Raw genomic sequence first — 7,361 nt, forward strand, 5'->3', positions numbered from 1 at the left:
TCCGCGACGACGGTACAAATCTCCAGTCCTGGCGGTTGTTTCGGTTATAATTATTCGAAGGTGTCGGATGTTGATATCGAAATCTATCGTTCGCTTGTTTTAATTCTCGCGTTGCTTTCACGGCTTGGCGGTACGCATCGTCCAAGGATTGGTATCCTGCTATTTTTACTCGTAAATACACCTCGTTTGGGAGTCCCTTAACGAAAGCTTCCCTCGTGTCTCGATCTATCCTATCTTGAAATACGGTGCCGTACTCGTACCTTTCCCCGTTCATTATTGCCAGTCTGAGATCTTTGACGCGCTCTATGTAGTCCAAAATATCTTCTCCCGGTCGTTGAAATATTGTAGCTAATTGCCCTTTATATTCGTTAACCGTTTTTCCCGGATCGAACATATCTTTTAATTTATTCCCGAAATCGTTTAAACTTATTATTTCTGTGTCTTCTATGGCGAGAAACGCGTGCCCGCGAAGCTTATTTGTTAATAATTTTACTAACTGAGATTCTTGATGCCTAGGAACCATGTTTCGCGCGCGCTCGCATGCTCTTAAAAATCGAAGTACCGAGGGTCGATGTCCGTCGAACACTGGTACTGTCTCTATTGCATCTTTTAACTTAATTGATTGGGGATTAACTTCTATCGGTATTGTCGCTTGTGAAATTATCGGCGATGATACGGGTGTCTTGATTTCCTTTTTTATTTTCAGTGAACGCACATCGTCTTGTAATTTATTCATTGTTGTACTCATGTCGCGAAAATTCGCATCCCATGCTTTAAGTTTTTCCGATAACATCAAGATCATGTCTTTGTCCAACGATTTTAATTTAGTCGCCATTGTTTCTCAAGTATATATTTTATTGACAAACGTGACAACCTTAGTCCTCTGTGGAGCGTATCGAACCGTTTAAACCAACTTTAATCCTCCGTGAAGCGTATCCCACCGCTCTTACCAAAATATTTACTATATATATATATTAAATGTTACGTATTAGTTTATCGACATCGATCAAATTTTAAATTTAGAGTTTACTGAAAATTTTTTTTTGTTGTTGAGTTTGAATTTAGTCTGAAGGAAATTAATTTGAAATGATATTATTATGTATGTAATACTAGTTTAGATTTCTAATTAATTACGGTAGTTGCTGCCACCAGAAATAGTCTAAGGACTATTTCAAAATATTTTATTTCTATTAATTTCCGTTTAATAGGTAGCGTTAACTGATGCTTAATGCAACTGGTAAACGAATTTCACTTTTCGGCTAACCTGCGATGTGCAGGAATACTGGCACGGGAGAGGATTTAAGCTGGGATTAATAATTATTTGTCCTCGTTGAACGGATTTTATTTGAATGTGGAATCGCCTAGATTATTACCTTTATATATATATTTTATTAACCGGATATATGTATTTTTAGCGTTACTGGATCGGATAGGAATGTGAGATTTTTCGTCGTTATATATATATATATATATATATATATAAATTTATTTTTACGTTCGACTTCTTCTTCTCTTTTAGTTTCACTGTAACAGGTTGCCGTTAGAACCGAAACTCAATTCATTTCCTACGATGGATTTTGTTACCACGATCTTCTTGCCTTTAGAGTTTAATAATCGAGGATGATTCTAACGATCCTCTCTGTGTGGGACTCGTGTGATTTCGCAAGTCTTGCCCAAAGACGGGTAGTATTTTACCAACAGTGGGAGGAGGAATGCGAAGATCGACGGGTGTTTTGATAATCGAAAACACCGTTTGCACAAGCCAACACAGCGAACGATCCTTTGGTTAAATTTCCGAAGGGAAATTGTTCTCCTATTTCTCTCTTACGATCGCATGCGACGGTGGCAAGAATATCGGTTATTAGCAATGCCGGTATCTCTCTTAATTTTCGATTGACCCCGACGATGTATTTAATAGTCCTCTCTGTGCGGGATTTGTGTGATTTCGCAAGCCTTGTCCAAAGACGGGCAATATTCTGCCAACAATGGGAGGAGGAATGCGAAGATCAGTGGGTGGTTCAGTAGCTGAAAACACCGTTCGCACAAGCCGACACAGCGGACAACTCCTTTTTATTTAAAGGTTAAACGATGATTCTATCTTCGAAACCGTTCGCGAAAATAAAACGGGATCGATGATAGGAAGTTCTAATTCGATTCTCGAGGGCAACGAAATTATCAGAGAAGAAGGAAATTCTCAGAATTAATTCTCTTACCTTGAGGAGTCTGGCGCCATTTACCTCAGCTGTTCCGTTGGTCGTCGAAGTTTTTACTGGGTTTATTACTTGAACTCGAATACAATTTACTATCAACGTTTACTTTATTTTTCTATTTCGATACGGACAGAACAATTTACTGACTGGATTAATACCGTAATTACAATGCGCGTTCAAAGATAAAATTTTCTTTTTACTTAGTCGCGGCTCTCCTTTCTTGACGGAAAACTATAGACTCCGAAGCGCAAAATACTATACAAAATTTCTAAAGTTGAGCGCAATAACGAACGTAATAACGAAATAATTAACAAAAGTGAACAAAATAATTATAAACCGTAATAACGAAGATCGCAATAACAATGAACAAAGAATAATGTAATAAGAATATTCACCAGGGTGTTAATGATGATCGATAGTTGGTGAGTATAATAACGATAATGTTAAATGAGTGAGCAACGTAATAAGAATATTCACCGGAATAATAAATGATAATTGAGCGTAACAATGTTCACCAGAATAATAATGTTAATCGCTAAATGATAGTTATCGAGTCTTTTCTGCTCTACGTTGCTTGCTTATTTATAATGCCATCCCCCACGGGGTGGTGGTTCGCTGGGGGTACTTTAATGATTGTTTTTGCGATTTTGATGTTTCCCCTTTCTTGTTGTTTCCCTAGGTTTCGGTGATCGACGTTCGAACAATGTTTGCGGAGGCATTTCCATCGGAAGTTCCTTATTATTATTTTTCTTTTAAACGGCTTTTGTTTTTATGTATGATAAATATATATATATATATATTTTAAATATGATATCTATTTTATGTTTGTTAAATATATGTATTTTAATTCTATATTTCCTCCTTTTTAATTGATTATATATGTCGGAGATGAAAGGAAAGCCGAAGCCCTTCTTTGGAAATTTTGGGAACATCCTCTAGTACCTTAGCCTAGATTTTATTATAGTTGTAATTGCTTAAGATTTGTAATAAGCGAGATTGGGTTCGAGGTGACAATCGGTCGCTGAACGTAGCCACGGTCACGGGATGGATGTTTTATCTAACGGAGGTCTGGAGTGGTTGTATGTGTTTTCCGAGAAATGTGGTTGTGGCGGCATGCGGCCTCGAGAGCGGGCCGAGCCACGTGTGATGTTGCCTCGGAGGTGCCGATGCAATGGGACATACATTGTATTAGTAATCAAAACTCCAGGCAGAAACTGCCTAGCAACGGCGTTTGGAACTTTCTCGATGCTTCCAACGAGTGTGCCTAGCAACGGCGTTTGGAACCTTCTCGATGCTTCCAAACGGGTATAGAAAACAAAATGCAATCGTACAGGGAGAAAAATCTCCACGAGGCTGGCATTCTTGCGATTGCCTTGGAGAGTGATACATCGAGCATTTTCGACGATCGCATTTGCGTCTAAGTTAGTTTCGCTTAGTAAGGAGTTATCCCGGTGACCGTGGATTCGTTTGAACTCAAATATTGCTAATAGTATTATTTAATTTAATTATTCGTAGATCGTATTATTCATTAGGCTTAGTGTTTGTTAGACTTATTATTAGTTGTACTTATTATTTGTTAAGCTTAGTGATAGACCTGTATATACGTGTAAATAAAATCTCGGCTTTGTGAAACGATGGCTAGTCCACATGAAGAGTCGTCGCGCGCCCAAAATTCGAATCGTGATCCGACATATATATATATATATATATTTTTACATTTGTAGCTGCGCACATATTTTATTAAAGAAAAGTGTTAACAATATGTTTTCATGATTTATTTCTCGCGCCTGACTTCCATTAATCCTTAATATTCCTGTCGCCGTGACGCGTGTAAATCTAACATGGCTGCTCATAAATGTCATCAGCAAAGTTATAGTAACGGGTCTTTAAATTTTGTTTAATATCGAAGTAATTGTCTGCCGCTCGTTTTCCTTATTCTACCGCAATTAAACATTTACTTATTAATACTGCTTTAAAGTATTGTTCGTGTGAATATACGCATATATATATATTTTATGTTGTGTGTTTGTAATTCTTCGATTGCGTTATTTATTGTTTTGAGTAGTTTATTTTATAGAGTATTCGATAATATAAAACATACGCGCACACATGCATATATATATATATATATACGTATTCATATGCATATTTTCTTGGCGGTGTAGTATTCATACGAAATGAAGTGTCGATTATTTATTTATCCTTTACCGGAATGTAGGCTAGTTTTAAGTATGTATCTTAGATTATCGGTTTGATAGAATTCGCACACATATATATATATTTCTGACAACGTAACCTTCATTTCTCTAATAATACGATATTGTATGTTTTATGTATTCGTTAAACTATTAGTTTTCGACATCATGTATACTTATATTTTATAATTTGATAATTTTGTATTTATTGCATAGTGTTGGATGCACTGCCTCTAATATTCACTAGGTTATTACACGTTCGGCATATATGTTTTATACTTATATGTAACTCTCCAAATTGATTGATTGAAATATATTTATATATATATATATATTCCTGGCGTTTCAATTATTTCACCCTTTTGTAGTTATTCTTATTTTCTGTTTTATTTAGAATTGTTTGTATTATGTATTTTATTTATTGGTTGGATCTGTTAATCGCCCTCGTTTGTTAATCCTTCCTTTCGTTTCGTGATGCCGCGTGTTCGTTTGTGCATTCAAATCCTTACTCGCGTGTTTTGTATAGAATGGTTTCTTGTTCTTGTTACGTCGCGTGCGGAGCGCGGGACGTGACACCCCCGCCCTTGGAGTTCAAATTTCCATAGGAAATTTGACTGATGGTATCTCTGAGTTTGCTAAAGGCGAACGCAGGTGTCGTTGGTACTTGAATGACTACCGGTGCTATCGATATCCCTTGAGGTTGTACTGTTTGATCATCGATATTTCGTCTTCTTTTGAGGTATAGCAGCGGGTGGGTGACTGGGCCGTATATTGCTCCACATCCGTAAGTTTCACGTAGCTGGTATCCGTGTACGGCTATATCTATTATTGTCTTGATTAATTTAAATATTGTGAGTATTCCAGATATTGCTGCACTGACAGTTCCAAATTCCATAAAACCTGTCCATAAACCTGATACGGCATTTTTCGCTATTGTCGTTAATGTGTTTTTGTCCATCATTCCCAGGATGTTTACTGTTCCAGGGACGATTGTTTTTCCCGTTGCTCTTCTGGCCAATGTGTTCAAGATTGCAGATTTTTCTGCCGGGAACATGACGTGGTCCAGTAGTGCATCGAAGTCTTTTGGGTATATATTCTGCTCGTGGCCAATGACGATGGTGCTGAGTATCGCCACGTTTGGCGCACGTCCGGGTGGAGTTCCTTTACTTGTACTGGAATGCATTTGACTATATGGACCGCTTCTCCTACGATCAAAGCCATGTGTTTTTGGTTGTGGTGTATGCAAATTCATCGGGCGGTAAGTTTGCCAAGCTTAAAGTGTTCTCTATTAGTTTCTTCTGTGTGGTGTATCATGGTATAATGTTGTCGTTTGTCGTTTCGCTTTCGAGTTTATCAGAAATAAGAATAACCTTTTATCATCATTAATATATGTATATGTCGGAGATGAAAGAACACCGGAGCCTTTGGAATTTTGGATAATCCGGCAACATTGTAACCTAGAGTCTACTATAGCTGTAATTGAACAATTGTAGTTATTCAACCCGATTGTAATTGTTCGAGAGTCGTGATAATAAGCTTGGGCTCGAGGCGACAGTCAGTCGCCGAACGTAGCCGCGGTCACGGGATGAACGCTTTGTCTAACAAAGGTATGGAGTAATTCTATAGCTCTCCTTAAAAGAAATATTCGTGGCGACACGCGACAGTAAACATTCCAACGGTTTCTGTCCCGTGGCTCGCCACACGCAGACCCTATTCTTCGAGTAAGATGATTGCCAGATGTCGATGCGTCTCCGCAGTACATGTTCGGCTAGCTCGAGGGCCCGTTATAAATCTTAAGGTTTAGTTAACTAAAGTCCTTCAAACAGACAAACAGTCTTTGTCCCAACTACGGGACGATAGGGGAGACATATTTTTCAACGAGCGGCGTCTCCCACTAGCAACTTTCCCTCGAGGGCGGCTAGCATCTTTTTCTAACCACCGATATGGAGATTGACCAATTAGCAGCAACGTCAATTTCCCTTACTTTCTGAACGAAGGCTTTTCTCGACGAATCCGATGATCTCGTATCCTTAGACACACCCCATTATAGTTTTCCTCTGTGGCATCATCGGGACGGGAAAGGCATTCTCGCTCGCGATCTCATTGATGAAAGGAGTAACTCTTTACGACCAGTGAATATTACGCGTCCGACTTAGATTTTGTGAGTACGTTCATCTATCATCCCGTCGACCGCGGATTCGTTATTGAACCTAGGATCATTGTCATTAGTTTCTCGAGTACCTAACTACCACGGTTACTTGTCCGGTTCTATAATAATCGTATTTGCACTAGTCAATGTCTTCTCTATTGCATAACGACAACGTGTAACCCAAAGGAAGATTTGTTTCACGCCCCTAACCCTAATTCTAATGTAAACCCGACATCAGAAGTGGGATCAGTGCCGGTTATAACAGTGCAAGAGCTTACGACCATCGTGCGCGAGTTAATTCCGTCGCTAGTGCAAAAAATCGAGTGTGGAATCTAACAATTTTTCGACTCCGCTGCATGGTGCGCAGCTACCAATCTGATTATGGAGGAAAATCCTTTACAAAGCAGTGCCCTGAATATAATTTCAATACCGAGTGTCGAATAGACTTCTACGTAGTGGACGCGCTAACTGGTAGATCAAGCCATCCGGGTGAGTCGTTTCCATTTTACCCCGATTTCGGAGCCGAGTGTTCGCTAATTAAAGAATCCGTAGTCATGAGAATTTCTGGCAAAAGAACGATTGATATAGTAGTAATGCGAGGAATAAGAGATATTGGTACTAAACGTATCGTTCAAATCTTGCCCGTTGCAGGTGTTAGTGGTTAGAGATAAATTTTTCATGTCCTGGCTGATAGTTATTTAAAAATACGATATCGCGATTGCTCGTCAAATTTTAAGCCAAGATCTTGACGTAATATTACACAAACTAGCCTCGCTATGTGTAAAACAAAAATAATTCATGCCCGTA

This window comes from Bombus vancouverensis, chromosome 16 (assembly GCF_051014615.1).
Source record: "Bombus vancouverensis nearcticus chromosome 16, iyBomVanc1_principal, whole genome shotgun sequence".
NCBI lineage: Eukaryota > Metazoa > Arthropoda > Insecta > Hymenoptera > Apidae > Bombus > Bombus vancouverensis.